Here is a 14,847-nt window from a genome sequence, read left to right as displayed (position 1 = left end):
GGGTCGCCTGACCATCTGCGCAACAAGTGTCCACTGATCAAGTCAAGTGGGACAAGGAATGGAGCCGGGTCATCACAAGGCTGTTTTAAATGTGGGGCTTTCTCACATATCGCCAAGAATTGTCCCAATTCGAATAGCACCCCCTCCTGCTCAACTTCTGGTGCAAATTCCACCTATGCCAATAATAAAAAGTGACTAGTGGCTTCGGCTGAGTCGACTAATCCATCTTCCCGAGACTCAGCCCCTGGTAAACAGGTTGTAAATTCAGGGAACGAGCAATTTTCTAATTCATCTTTTGAAGGTCCTAAAGAGTGTCTTAGGATTGCGGCGGATACCCCCGCACCGGTCCCCTTTCTCAAAATTGAGTTAAATAACGAGCCTATAACAGCTCTCTTAGATTCAGGTAGTGTTTGTTCTATTATTTCGGCTGATTGGTATTCAAAATTGAAATCTGTTTGTAAACTTCCTAACTATTGTTTGTCGGCGATCCAATACGTTTCGGCTAATTCCTCTCCATTAGAAATTCTCGGTTCCCTATATGTCAAAATTCGTATTTTTAAATTCACATGGAAAGTTAAATTGTTTGTGGCCAAGCACTTGTCTTGCCCCATTATATTGGGAGCGGACTTTATTTCTCACACTGGTCTTGTGCTCGATCTTCAGAGTAGGTCTTGCACTTTCAAATTTGCCTCTAATTGTAATATCCCTCTATTAAAGTGTAATTCTGCATCATGTTCTTCTATTTCGCCTACCCAGGATGAGATGTTGTTAGACCTTAGGCATCTACCTGAGGAGCAGGCTGATAGTATTCGCAAATTGTGTCAGTCGTTTCCCGAGGTGTTCTCTGATACTCTTGGTGTTACTGACCTTATTGAATACAAAATTGAGGTCACGGATTCGATTCCTGTCCGTTTTCCACCTTATAGGCTATCTCCACCTAAAATGAAGGCTCTAAAAGAAATCATCGATCAGATGTTGAAGGACGGTATTATTAGGCCCTCTAAGTCAGCGTATTCTTCGCCTATTTTTTTAGTCCCGAAACCCCAAGGGGGCTTCAGGCCTGTCATTGATTACAGGGCTCTCAATCGGAAGGTGGTGTTACAATCTGTGCCCCTTCCCGACCTTCATTCTTGTTTTTCATGGTTTCGTAAGGCCAAGTTCTTTACTATCTTGGACTTGAATCAGGCCTATAATCAAATTCCCCTTGCCGAAGAGTCTAAACATCTTACAGCGTTTGCCACGGACTGGAATTTATACGAATACAACCGCGTGCCTTTCGGGCTCCCCACGGGAGCAGCTGTACTCACTAGGCTACTAGATAGGGTCTTCTCCGACATCAAATTTGAGTACTTATATCACTACTTGGACGATGTCGTCGTATTTTCAGAGACTTTTGAAGAACATCTAGATCATCTGCGAGAAGTTCTCGATCGCCTTCGTAAGGCTGGGTTAACTGTTAAGTTGTCCAAGGTTGCCTTTGCTAAGCCCTCTATGACTTTCCTAGGGCATATTGTGTCACCGGATGGTGTAGCAGTCGATCATTCTAGAACACAGGCGATCCGTGATTTTAAACCTCCCAAAGACATTAAACCTTCTTTGTAGGAAAGGCATCAAATTCGAGTGGGGACATTCTCAACAAGCCGCTTTTGAAGACCTTAAATTAGCTCTTTGTAATGCCCCTGTACTCGCTATGCCTGATTTCTCGAAGAAATTCATTGTCCAAACCGACGCATCGTCGTCAGCGGTAGCTGCAGTCCTTCTTCAAGAGACTGAACTAGGGAGGCGCCCCATCGCCTATGCGTCTAGGACATTGTCGGCTCAAGAAGCCAAGTATTCCATCTATGAGCTCGAAGGTTTGGCAGTCTTATTCGCCTTAGAGAAGTTCCGTCTCTATCTGGAACATGTCAAATTCGACCTGGAGACAGATAATCAAGCCTTAAGCTGGGTCTTAGGTAGACCGCGTCGTGCTGGTCGTATAGCCCGCTGGGCCATCCGTATTTCTGCCTTCCAGTTTGATGTTAGACATATCAGAGGTACCGAAAATGTTGTTGCTGATGGACTCAGCCGTATGTTTTCTAACGACGTCGAGACCCACGAACCGGTCGACAGTTCATCACCTTCCGAGTCCGTACTATCTAAGGTTAATGCCATCCTAACAGATGCTCCCATGCTCTTTAGGGATATCGAGAAATACCAACGTGAAGATCCGACGCTGGCTCCGATAATGGAAACCCTTTCTTCTGGGGAACATGTTGTCCCTTATGTTCTGAGGAATGGTGTTCTATGTTGCCCTTCGAGGCATGATAAGATGATGAAAGTTGTTGTTCCAGCGGTTCTCGTACCTATGATCTTCAAGTATTATCATGAGACCCCATTAGGAGGGCATCTTGGTATCTTTAAAACTCGTGAAAAGATTCGTGAAATGTTCATCTGGAAAGGTATGGACGGTGAAATCCGTGAACTAGTAAAGGCTTGTAAATCCTGTTTGCTTAGTAAACCGACCATGTCCACCAAGGTAGGCCTCTTGTCTTCTCAGCAAGCGTCGCGCCCCATGGAACGCCTGTATATTGATTATGTAGGACCATTCCCCCAGTCAAAGGGTAATGCCAACAAGTTCATCCTTGTGTGTGTAGATGGTTTTACCAGATTTTCTTGGTTATTTCCGACTAAGCTGGCTACCGCTCAGTCTACCATTACTTGCTTAAATTCTATTTTTGCTTCTTTTGGTCCGTGCCAATATATTGTATCTGATAATGCTAAGGCTTTTACATCTAACTTATTTCGTAAATTCTGTTTTGACTTATCCATCTCTCATGTAACTACTTCTGCTTATTACCCTCAACCATCTCTGGCTGAACGGGTTAATCGTAATCTCAGGTCCGCACTTATTGCCTATCATCATGAAGATCATTCCAGGTGGGACACGTCCCTGCATTGGTTAGCTTTTGCTTTGAATTCGGCGGTTCATGAATCTCATAAGTTCACTCCAGCTTCCTTGATGTTCAAGTTTGTTCCCAACACGCCGCTCTCTAACCTTTGGTCTCTGAGTGACATTCTTCCCGAGACAATAGATCCGGATAATATTAAAGATCTTTGGAAGAAGGCTAAAGCCAATCTTAAGGTATCTCATGAAAAGGTTAGGGAAAAGTATGATCGTGGACGGAGACCCACCACTTTGAAGGTAGGTGACCAGGTGATGGTCAAGAATTTTGTTCCCGCGGGCAAGCTTGCCCCCAGATTTCATGGGCCATGCATCATTCTCGATTTTCTTACGCCGGTTACATTGTTAGTAAGCAATCCAGCCACCGAGAGGATATTTAGGGTTCACCTGTCCCAGGTGAAACCGGTGTAAATTTTGTGTCATCTTGCTTCATATAATTTGATAGGAATATGAAGGTTATATTTTTTTTTTGAGTTCCACTCTTAAGGCATTCTGCTCCTTCTATTTTATTTTATATGTAAGCATTTCTGTAAAACCTCCCCCGATTTGTTAAACTGCCATCCTGTCCTTGCCACGGCCATTACCACGCTCCCGTCTCCTGCTCCACTACACACAGTGGCTGGCTTAGATGAAATGCCATGGATATCTGCACGCCGCTGGCCCCTCAATCTCTCTACATGCCTGTGCCCTCAAAAGAAACATGATGGTCCAACACAATTCTGCCGCCTAGCTTAAATGTTTCAGTGCCCCCGCAGCCGCGCGGCGCTGTGCCGCGGCTGGGTTCGAGGACGGGCCCCCTCGGCCCCAGCGAGGACGACATGTGCACGGCGAGCCGGAGCTCTCCTCCCGGCCTAGGCTGATGTGCGGCGCACGTCCTGCTACTTGCCCGCAGCCTGTATTCCCTCACCGCGGGCGCGGCGTGTTTCAACACCACTGCTCCCCTCATAGTGCGGGCGAGCGGTATCTCAGGGTACTTGAGGGGTCCGAGCGGCCTCCTTTGGACGCAAGCTGCAACGGCCGGTCTGGCCATCCAACTTCATCAACCTCAACTACATGGACAGTTACGATAAGCAATGACTACACTCGGGAATTCAACAGCAATATTTGGTGGACATTGCAAAATTTTTCATCACTTTTAAGTATTAAAAGTCTATCTTCGGAATTCTACTTCTACAAACTTAAAAACTTTACTTCATCTGCAACAACAAAATTTTGAAACTAAATCAAACCAAATTAAGAAAATCTTATAATTTTTTTTGGCAATTAATCTCCATATCTACATCAAAACTTGGACCTTGTTTTCAAACAATTTCATGTGTCACCCCGGGAGGAACTTTTGGGGGGGGGGGAGGTCTGTACCGGGAGGTACACCTCCACTCCGCTAATTTAAAATGTGCGCCAGTTGAAACTCCTCTGCTGGAGGAAGTCTGAACTTTATCTACGCTATTAATTCTTTACCTTCTCAAAAGATGTCACCACGTGGAAAATTTTGAGTTTTTGAACTGTCATTTTTGATGTGTTTTTGTTTCGCTTGAAGTAAGAAGTGTGAACTTTCTCTTCTAGAGGACACTACTGAAGATCAACAATAGTGCACCCTAGTGCGGAGTCAAAGAACTATTTTGTTGGAGAAATTTTTATTTCAAATATTTGTTTCTTGCTAAATTTCTTTCTGTTATTGTTTAAGTTGGCTGTATACCCCTCTTTTCCCCCTTGTTTTAGATTTATCCAATCCCGAATTTCTTTTAGTAATTTCCGACCAATCCGATGTATCTTCCCCCATCTTGGATATGTTTCTGTACCCTAGCCAATAAAGTAATTGTGGGCGGGTGTTTTCATTTCCCTAACGCCTAGAAACTTCCGCGAGAGGATTTAAACTGCTGATTTTAGGGTCTCCGGGCCACTTCTGTTCCATCTTTCAGTGTATAAAGTACATAGCAGGAGGCGGGAAGCGCCTCTTTCCTCGGCAGCTGTCATCAATAAGGTAATGGCCGATTAATAAATTCTTTCTTTGCTAGCTCAGCAGTTTAACTCTCGGGGCGGGTGCGAAGCGTTCCACCATGTAACCTTTTCCTAAAATGTAACAATCTTTCTTCTATTCTCTTTTAAGCTACCTTCTGGGATAGAGAGTGCTAACCCTCTCGAGCTCCCACTCTTATTGTTTTGAGGTGAACTTATTTTCTCAACCTATTCTTCGTTAATGTAAAACAAATTGCTCTTTTCTAAAGTCACCTCGGTAGTATGGGATTAGCCCTTGCATTAGTGGCCTAGAGCCAGATTAGGTTTTTTTAAAAACAAGTGTATTAGGAGTGCAGATTGCCTCCTCTCAAATTGTTATTTTAGAGGTCATGTAATTGCCCCTTTTCATTTAATAGACCTCAGTAGGTTGGGTATTGTACCCCTGTGTCTATGTCCAGTGAGGACAACTTGAAGGTGGAGTTTGGTGTGGCCTGGGAGAGGCTTAAATTTTGAGAGCGAGTGGCTCTTTTGAAAATTAAGTGTTGTATGCCTCGTGGAGGCTTTTCTGTGTAATTTGGAGCAAGGGCTCCTAGGTATGAATGGGGTTTTCAGCCCCTCTGTTAAAACTCGTGTTTGGGGGAAAACTGAGCTGATTGCCCAAGCTGTGTAAAATCAGGGCGCGAAGCCCAATTCCTGTAAATATTGTAACTACCCTTTTTGACTTGCTACTTTGTACCTGCCATGCTTGTTATTTCTTGTTTTTGAAAAGAAAATATAACCTTGTTAAATTTTAAATTAATTTTGCTTTCGTAGCTGGAGACCTATTCACACCCGCACCTTTTTTCACCTCTACCTACCACGGAAAAACTCCGTAACAATAATAATAATAATAATAATAATAATAATAATAATAATAATAATAATAATAATAATAATAATAATAACGAAAATATTACCCGAACGTTTCATTATTGACTCCAGTTGTGGTATTACATTAACAGAGACGTGGCCTTGACCCAGTAGAACGTTATAACAACTGACCTGCTGTCCCCTTAAAGGCAGTGCGCTATCAGTTATCTCTTAATTACGGGTCTATAATTGACTTTAATTCAATTAACTTCTGACGCAAAAACTAGGGAAGAGCATGCAGAAATCCAATCAAGCTTAACTCGGCTTCGATTTCCTGTATTGCTTTTTGTGGCCATTTCATTTAATGGGCTTGTGACCATTCGTAGCATAGAAACTCGTGTTTTTGGTGCATGCAAAGAATATCTGTGGTTATGGTCTTTCTACGTGTGTGTACATTGACAGTTAATTTGGTCCGTTAGTGGGGAAGTGACGTGGCCTGTTTGTTGACCTCGATCTCAGCATTACCTTGGGTGCTACCCGGAAATGGAAATTTAACTTACCTTTCACGCGTGTTTCTGAAATCACGACGATCACGAAATGAACAGTTACGTAAAACTTGAATTTTGCCTAAATTTGATACCATAATTTTAGAATAACTGTGGGTGAAGTGTTGCTATCAACCCTTAAGATTAAAGAACTTCGTTTATGTTATCACACCCTGGCTCATTTAGGGGTTTGATCGAGCATTAAAAATTGGATGCCTTTCATAACAGCTCACGGTAGCCTAATTCGGATAAAAATCCTATTCTACAATTCCCTAGATTTCAAATCTTGGCTGTCTGGGTGAAAGGATGTGACCTAATAGTGGTCTCCTTAAGAATCGCAAAAATATATTCGAACGAGGCTCTGTCGTAGCATTGGCCGTACGTTCTGGCGTGGATGCTTTGTACGTGATAGAATAATAATAATAATAATAATAATAATAATAATAATAATAATAATAATAATAATAATAATAAAGTCGATATTATTCTTCTTCTTGTTTTCGAATAGGTCTACTATGGACCACTAACTGCTCTAATCTGCTTGTCATATTTCTACCTTGGTTTACCCCTACCGTTCCCTCAAAAACCAACTGAACAAGTCCTAGATGTCTTAAGATGTGCCCTATCATTCTATCTCTTCTTCTAGTCAAATTTATCCAAACCGATCTCCTCTCAGCCATTCGATTCAGTATCTCTTCATTCGTGATTCGATCTCTCCATCTCACCTTCATCATTCTTCTGTAACACCACATTTCAAAAGCTTCTATTCTCTTTCTTTCTGAGCGAGTTATCGTCCATGTTTCACTTCCATACAATGCAACGCTCCAGATGAAAGTCTTCAAAAACGCCTTTCTAAATCGTATATATCAAAGTTCGAAGGGAGTAAATTCTTTAAGAAAGCCTGCATTTTATGTCGTCCTTACTTTTGCCATTGTTAGTTATTCTGCTGCCGAAGTTACAATAATCATCTACTTCCTTTAAGACTTCATTTCCTAATCTACTATTTCCTGCATCACCTGTCCTCATTGGATTGCACCCCATTACTGCTGCGTCCGACTTACGAATTTATTTGCATCTTGTCCTCCTTCTCAAATGTAGCATCCAGCAATTTCCACAGATCTGCAGACTCAGATAAAATAACAATATCCTCGACAAATTTCAGAGTTTTGATTTCACCGAGGGAGTTGGCGGTGCGGTCAGGGGCGCGCAGCTGTGAGCTTGCATCCGGGAGATATTGGGTTCGAGCCCCATTATCGCCGTAAGACCTATCTGTGTCAGTGCGACGTCAAGCAACTTGTAACGCTCACAGTTGTCCGCCTCTGTGGCGTAGTGGTTACTGTGATTAGCTGCCACCCCAGGAGGTCCGGGTTCGGTTCCTGGCTCTGCCACGAAATTTTAAAAGTGGTACGAGGGCTGGAATGGCGTCCACTCAGCCTCGGGAGGTCAACTGAGTAAAGGGGGGGGGGGTCGATTCTCTCCTCAGCCATCCTCGAAGTGGTTTTCCGTGAATTTCCACTGCTCCTCCAGGCAAATGCCAGGATGGTATCTAACTAGGCCACGGCCGCGTTGCTACTTTTGTTACGCCTTGTACTTTTATATTTTGTATGAATTAGCACTATCTCCATAAGAACTGGTTGGAACACAGTGGGGTAATCAGCCGCAAACTATCCGAAATTCGGCATTGGTTTTGTGCTATTCTACTGCAGAATATGCCTGTCCTGTCCTGTCCTGTCCGCAGTTTTGAGACTAAGGGTCGAATCAAAGGTAGCAAAATCTGTTATTCCGGTTTTGGTCCAACTGTTACCTTTCCCCTTAAGGGAAAATAAAAAATGGAATGCAGTACAGTCTATTCCTTATACTACAACCCACAATCAGTGCTCTTATCTCTTACGTACGGCACTACCTTTATCATTTATTTATTTATTTATTTATTTATTTATTTATTTATTTATTTATTTTTATATATTTATTTATTTATTTATTTATTTATTTATTTATTTATTTATTTATTTATTTATTTATTTATTGAATGCTAAACATAACAAGCTTTCACCCAGCTACAATAATCACAATATACGAATGAGAATTTCACTACTAAACATTAATATAAATACAAACAGAATAAAATACTTAAACTGACTAACACAATGAACTACGCAATTCAAATTTATGAATTCCAAACAAGAGAATGTTGGCGGTACAAAACAAAGTAATATAGCTACTACAATAAATTATTATTACAGTAGGAGATAATACCAAATAATACATTCACTTACGGTATGAAGTTAAATAATATGAATAGGCTAAGAAGAGAGAGTACAAAAACATAATACAAAATGTTTCAATACTGCGGATTTAAATAGAAGAGAAATTTAACAGATTATAGAAATAAGAAAGAAAAGAACAACTAGAAGAATGACACCAGACACGTAGACAATACAGAGATTCCTATAAACCATATCCTGTTGAAGATGAAGTATCACAAGCCAATTCAAAGTTAATTTGCTTCATAGAAAAGATATCCATATTATATGTATTTGATCTGTTATAAAATTTTAGAATTATATTAAGAAGATAATTAGTATGCGTTTCAAAGCTGGACGCGACATCAACAATATCGTTAACAAATTGGAAACAGTAAGGGTCTAATATTTGAGCCCTGAGGTACACCTAAATTAGCTATAAAACTTTGAGATGAATGTCCTTTATAAAATTCATATTGTTTCCTCTTAACTAGGCAAGAGAAATTCAAGGAATGCATTTTATTCAAAAGTATAACAAGTATAAAAGTATAACAAGTGTTATGGTCAACAATACGGGTGTAATAATGACATTTCATTTCATGTAATGATCTATTTTGTTAAAAGAGTTTTGAGAGTCTATAAATACAACTTCAACGTGCCTCTCTCGCCCAAATGCTGTAAAATATACTCTGAGTTTAATAATACCCATTAGAACTTCTCGGTCCTGGCGGATAAGAGGAACTAACACAGTTCTGCTCTCTCTTCAGAAGGAAGCTGGTCACGTTTTTAATTTAACTCATCATGCTGAGTAAAAAACTAATTCCCATCCACACAGTTGAAGGTGCGATAATCATAAGTAATGTTCGTCCTTGAGGGAGGACGTAGAGTCAAGCCGTTGACCCCTATCCGGCCCGCAGAAGAAGTTGGGCAGAGTGAAGGCTCCTCTAGCCCCGGGCCATGTTGTTATTTTTATGATCACGCCATTCCACAAGTTCCCACACTTAATGAGAGACCGATCATTACAACCGCTTGACGATTTCTCCTCGCCTCCACAACTCGTGTCATTAGCAGCTGTTGTAATAGTAACACTTTCCTTTCCCGATATCAGAAAATTACCACATAACCAATTGAATGGAGGGTAATTTGGCAGTTTGCCAATATCTTTGTGAAAGCAGCGAACCAATTCAGACGTCCTCTTTTCCACATGCAGCATTGATGATTTTTCGGCTAAACAATCAGCAGTTTATGACCAAGACTTATTCTAGCGTCCACCTCTGTGGTGTAGTGGTTAGCGTGATTAGCTGCCAACCCCGGAAATGCGGGTTCGATTCCCGGCTCTGCCACGAAATTCGAAAAGTGGTACGAGCGCTGGAACGGGGTCGACTCAGCCTCGGGAGGTCAACTGAATAGACGTGGGTTTGATTCCCATCTCAGTCTTCCTCGAAGTGGTTTTCTGTGGTTTCCTACTTTTCCTCCAGGCGAATGCCGGAATGGTTCCTAACTTAAGGCCGCGGCTGCTACCTTGTCAATCCATTCCAGTCTTCCCGTCCATGCCACAAGGCCAATGTTCAGCATAGCAGGTGAGGTACTCGTCCTCCTCCTCAGTTGTATCGTCCGACCCGAAATCTCACACTGCAGGATACTGCCCTTGAGGCGGTGGAGATGGTGTCCCTCGCTGAGTTCGAGGGAAAAACCAACCCTGGAGGGTAAACAGATTCAGAAGGAAAGATATAAGACTTATTGTAGCCTTTTTCCAAAATCCTGGGGTTGGCGCATTGTATGTATTTAGACTAGTTTTGTGGCTGGATACCTTTCCTGGCGCCAACCCTGTGTGTTCATTATTGCGTGTTTCGGCGCCGTGGCTAAATGGTTAGATGCTGCCTTTGGCTCAAGGAGTCAAGAGTTCGATTCCAAGTCGGGTCGGGGATTTGAACTTTCATCAGTTAATTGCTATGGCTCGGGGCCGGGTATTTGTGACGTTTTCAGCACTAGAATTCATTTTATATAGGGCCCCATCCTCACAGACGCGCAGATCGCATATACGGCGGCAAATGTGTATTAAGACGAACACAAACCCCTAAATCCCCGCATCGGCCGGGAATCAAACCCAGAGCCCTTTGAACCGAAGATCATTACACTGACCATTCAGCAAAAGAGCCGGACACCTCATGACGAAGACTGTGAGTTCGATTCCATTCTAGATCAGAGGGTGGTTCAACAGTGGTTAATCTACTCAGGAGTGGCGTGCTACCCGAGTTATATGAACGCTGCATTCTCATCAAGGCGGCCAGGATTCGAATAGCGATCAGTGCATATGAACTTTTAGTGTGGTTCGGTTTCCACATAAAGAGGAGGTCCTTTCACACACACAAAATTTGTTTTACATCGCACCGACACGGGTATGTCGTATGGCGACGATGGGATAGGAAAGGGTTAGGAGTGGGAGGGAAGCGGCCGTGGCCATAATTAAGGTACAGCCACAGCATTTGTATGGTAAGGAAATGGGAAACCATGGAAAACCATGTTCAGGGCTGCCGACAGTGGGGTTCAAACCCACTATCTAGTAGCGCGCTCTTACGTTACATACCGAGAGTAACATAAGTTCTAGGGGCTATAATAGTTATGCAAATCACACAACAGGACCGCACTGCGGGCTAGAGTATTCTTGTTCTTGATGAAGTAAGATTGCATTCTAACCTGTTACCGTCTAAAAGCCCGGACTCTACGACATCACACTGCGAACCAAGACTGCTACGCGCAATACTGAATACATCTCTCCATACATGGTTGGCGTCAGGAAAGGCATCCGGCCGTAAATCTAGCCTTAATCCACATTAGTATAGACCCCATACACAAATGAAAAATATCAGGAAAGAAAAAAGTGCATGGCAGGTATCACTTGTTTATTATTATCACCCTAAGCCCATTTTAAAATGTATATATAAATCCAGATCATCTTGTTCACGAGCCAAATGGTTTGTACAATTGTGAGAAAGAGGAAGGAAATGATGAGTTTTTTGTTATTGGTGATAATTAGAGCCCGGAAGTCAGGCGGGATATATCGAAGTGTAACATAAGAGTCAAACATGTTTTCGTACGTTTGGGAACGGTAGGACCAGTTAATATTTTGCCTTTTTTGCCTATTTTATCTTCCGTAGCCTATTTGATAGCTCAATGCCTTTTTTACCTTTTTAAGTTGTTGTGGATATTTTTTACGTTATTTATGTAATAAAATTAATCATTGGATAGAAAAACTATATAATTCCAATGTACCGTATTATTAATAAAGAAAAATTCATTTTAGCTTAATAGATAAAAAATAACATTTACTTAAATGATATGAAGGTTGCCAGGTCACGTCCTTGCTACGTAAATTTAAGCGCTGGTGGTGATTATTTTTTTAAGAGCAAGAACAACTCGGTAAATATCCTCTATTAACACTAATCAGAAGGAAAATGGAAGAGCTACGATACTTCGATAAATGGAGGTATCGGCAAGAGAAAGATCACGAAGAGCGTGAACATGAAAGACTCTCTAGGCCTCACAAATCTAATACTGCCGCGGTCGGAAGAGAACAAGAGTAGACCAAGGGAGCTCGGACAGGAAAGGTAAGAGCGAAGGAGCTGACACGAGTAAATGAAAGCAACGGGAGACTGAGCTACGGGAACTGTGGTCACCAACCCACAATCCCAAGTTGAGAGGCCCTGGTCCCTCTTTTAGTCGCCTCCTCGTACGTGAGACAGGGGATACCGTTGACGTTATTCTATCATCCCCACCCACAGGAGGATGTAAGATTCAGGTCTAAAATGTGATGCAGATGTGTGTTTCGTAGCTTACATTAAAGCATCTTTATTATTGTACCGGGCGGTACACCTCCACGCCGCTAATTTAAAAGTTGCGCCTGTTGAAACTCCTCTGCTGGAGGAAGTCTGAACTTTATTGACGCTATTAATTCTCTACTTTCTCAGGAGATGTCACCACGTGGAAAATTTTGAGTTTTTGAACTGTGTCATTTTTGATGTGTTTTTGTTTCGCTTGAAGTAAGAAGTGTGAACTTTCTCTTCTAGAGGACACTACTGAAGAATTACAATAGTGCACCCTAGTGCGAAGAAAAATAACTGTTCTTTGGAGAAAATTTTATTTCAAAAGTTTGTTCTTTGTTAAATTTCTTTCTGTTATTGTTTAAGTTGGCTGTATACCCCTCTCTTTCCCCTTGTTTTGCATTTAACCAATCCCGAATTTCTGTTATTAATTTCTGACCAATCCGATGTATCTTCCCCCAACTTGAATATGTTGCTGTATCCTACCCAATAAAAAGTTTGTGGGAGGGTGTTTTCATTCCCCTAACACCTAGAACCTTCCGCGAGAGGATATAAACTGCTGACTTTAGGGTCTCCGGGCCACTTCTGTTCCATCTTTCAGTGTATTAAGTACATCGCAGGAGGCGGGAAGCGCCTCTTTCCTCGGCAGCGGTCTACAACAAGGTAATGGCCAATTAATAACTTCCTTCTTGGCTAGCTCAGCAGTTTAACTCTCGGGGCGGGTTCTAAGCGTTCCACCATGTAACCTTTTCCTAAATGTAACTACTCTTTTCATATATTCTCTTTTAAAGCTACATACTGGGATAGAGAGTGCTAACCCTCTCGAGCTCCCACTCATATTGTTTTGAGGTGAACTTATTTTTCTCAACCTATTCTTCGTTAACGTAAAACAAATTGTTCTCTTCTTAAGTCACCTCTTTAGTATGGGATTAGCCCTTGTATTAACGGCCTAATGCCAAGTAGGTCTTAATCAAAGTGTATTAGGAGTGCAAGTTCGCCTCCTCTCAAATTGTTACCTTAGAGGTCATTTAATTAACCTTCTTTTCATTTAATAGACCTCAGTAGATTGGGTATTTTACCCCTGTGTTTATGTCCGTTGAGGACAACTTGAAGGTGGAGTTTGGTGTGGCCTGGGAGAGGCTTAAATTTGAGGGTGAGTGGCTCTTTTAAAAATTGAGTGTTGTACGCCTAGTGGAGGCTTTTCAGTGTAATTTGGGGCAAGGGCTCCTAGGCATGAATGGGGTTTTCTGCCCCTCTGTTGAAACTTGTGTTTGGGGTAAAATTGGGCTGATTGCCCAAGCATTGTGTTTTCAGGGCTCGAAGCCCTAAATCCTGTAAATATTGTAACTACCCTTTGACTTGCTACTTTGTACTTGCCATGCTTGTTATTTCTTTGTTTTTGAAAAGAAAATATAACCTGGTTAAATTTTAAATTAATTTTACTTTCGTAGTTTGAGACCCGTTCACACCCGCACCTTCTTTCACGCATAACTACCACAAAAAAACGGTAACAAGTGGTAGCAGAGCGTGGTTGAATGGGTCTCAATTTAGCCCCTTTTGACGGCTAAACATTGTTTTGTTCCGAACTCTAACTATTTTCCCAGTTGCTGGAATTTTTTGAGTTTTTCAAAATTGTTCTGTCATCATGCCCGGACTTCGCGATGTTCTCCATCTTAACTATTCGCGCAAAGAGGAGTTGATATATGAGTTAACTATTAGAAATGTACAATCTGGAGGCACGGTTGCAGTAGGCACAAATAAGCTTAGAGAGTACCTAGATTTGCCCATTTCCATCCCCAATTTGGGAGAGAAAGAAATTGACGACTCTCTTTCCACGATCACGGAGAATATTACTGGGCTAGCTTCTGTAGTTAGTTTTTTTGATGAAAATGATCCTTCTCCCAATCAAATTAAGCGTGTGCAAGCTAGGCTGTTTCATTTTTCAAATAGAGTTAACGATCTGTTGTCTCTAAAGTTGAATGACGTTCAGAAGAATGAAGCTAGTACGCTGCTTGAAAATATGTCTGAATTATCTAGCAAGGTCACTCAATTGTTAACAGGGGAGGTTCCTCCCAAAAGCGATCTACCCACCACAGTGAATGTAGGTAGCGAGGAAGCGCCTCCCAAGGGAGAAGTCAATAGGATAACCGTTGCTGCTCAAACTATCTCTGCCCCATTGGACAACGAGTCTGAACGCCGTGCATCGTTAAGTAACATCCGTTCGGAATTAACTTCCTTGCCATTGAAACCTTTACCTACTATGTCACCCGGGTTCAGTAGCTTGCCTCATCCATTGGCAATGTTGCTCAGAGGTATATCGAAGTTTTCGGTTAATACCACCAGTGAAGTAATTTCCTTTTTAAGATTTTTAGTTGAATTTCAGGATCATGCCCTTGTGTTTTCTCTTTCTCCATGTCAAATTTTGCAAATTATCTATCCGTATGCTATTGGTATTCTCTCTGATAAAGTCGTAAGAGCCATTGCCGAGCAAT

This window comes from Anabrus simplex, chromosome 1, assembly GCF_040414725.1.
Source record: "Anabrus simplex isolate iqAnaSimp1 chromosome 1, ASM4041472v1, whole genome shotgun sequence".
In the NCBI taxonomy this organism is placed as follows: Eukaryota; Metazoa; Arthropoda; class Insecta; order Orthoptera; family Tettigoniidae; genus Anabrus; species Anabrus simplex.
The sequence above is the reverse complement of the archived record's forward strand: the minus strand, read 5'-3'. Positions refer to the sequence as shown.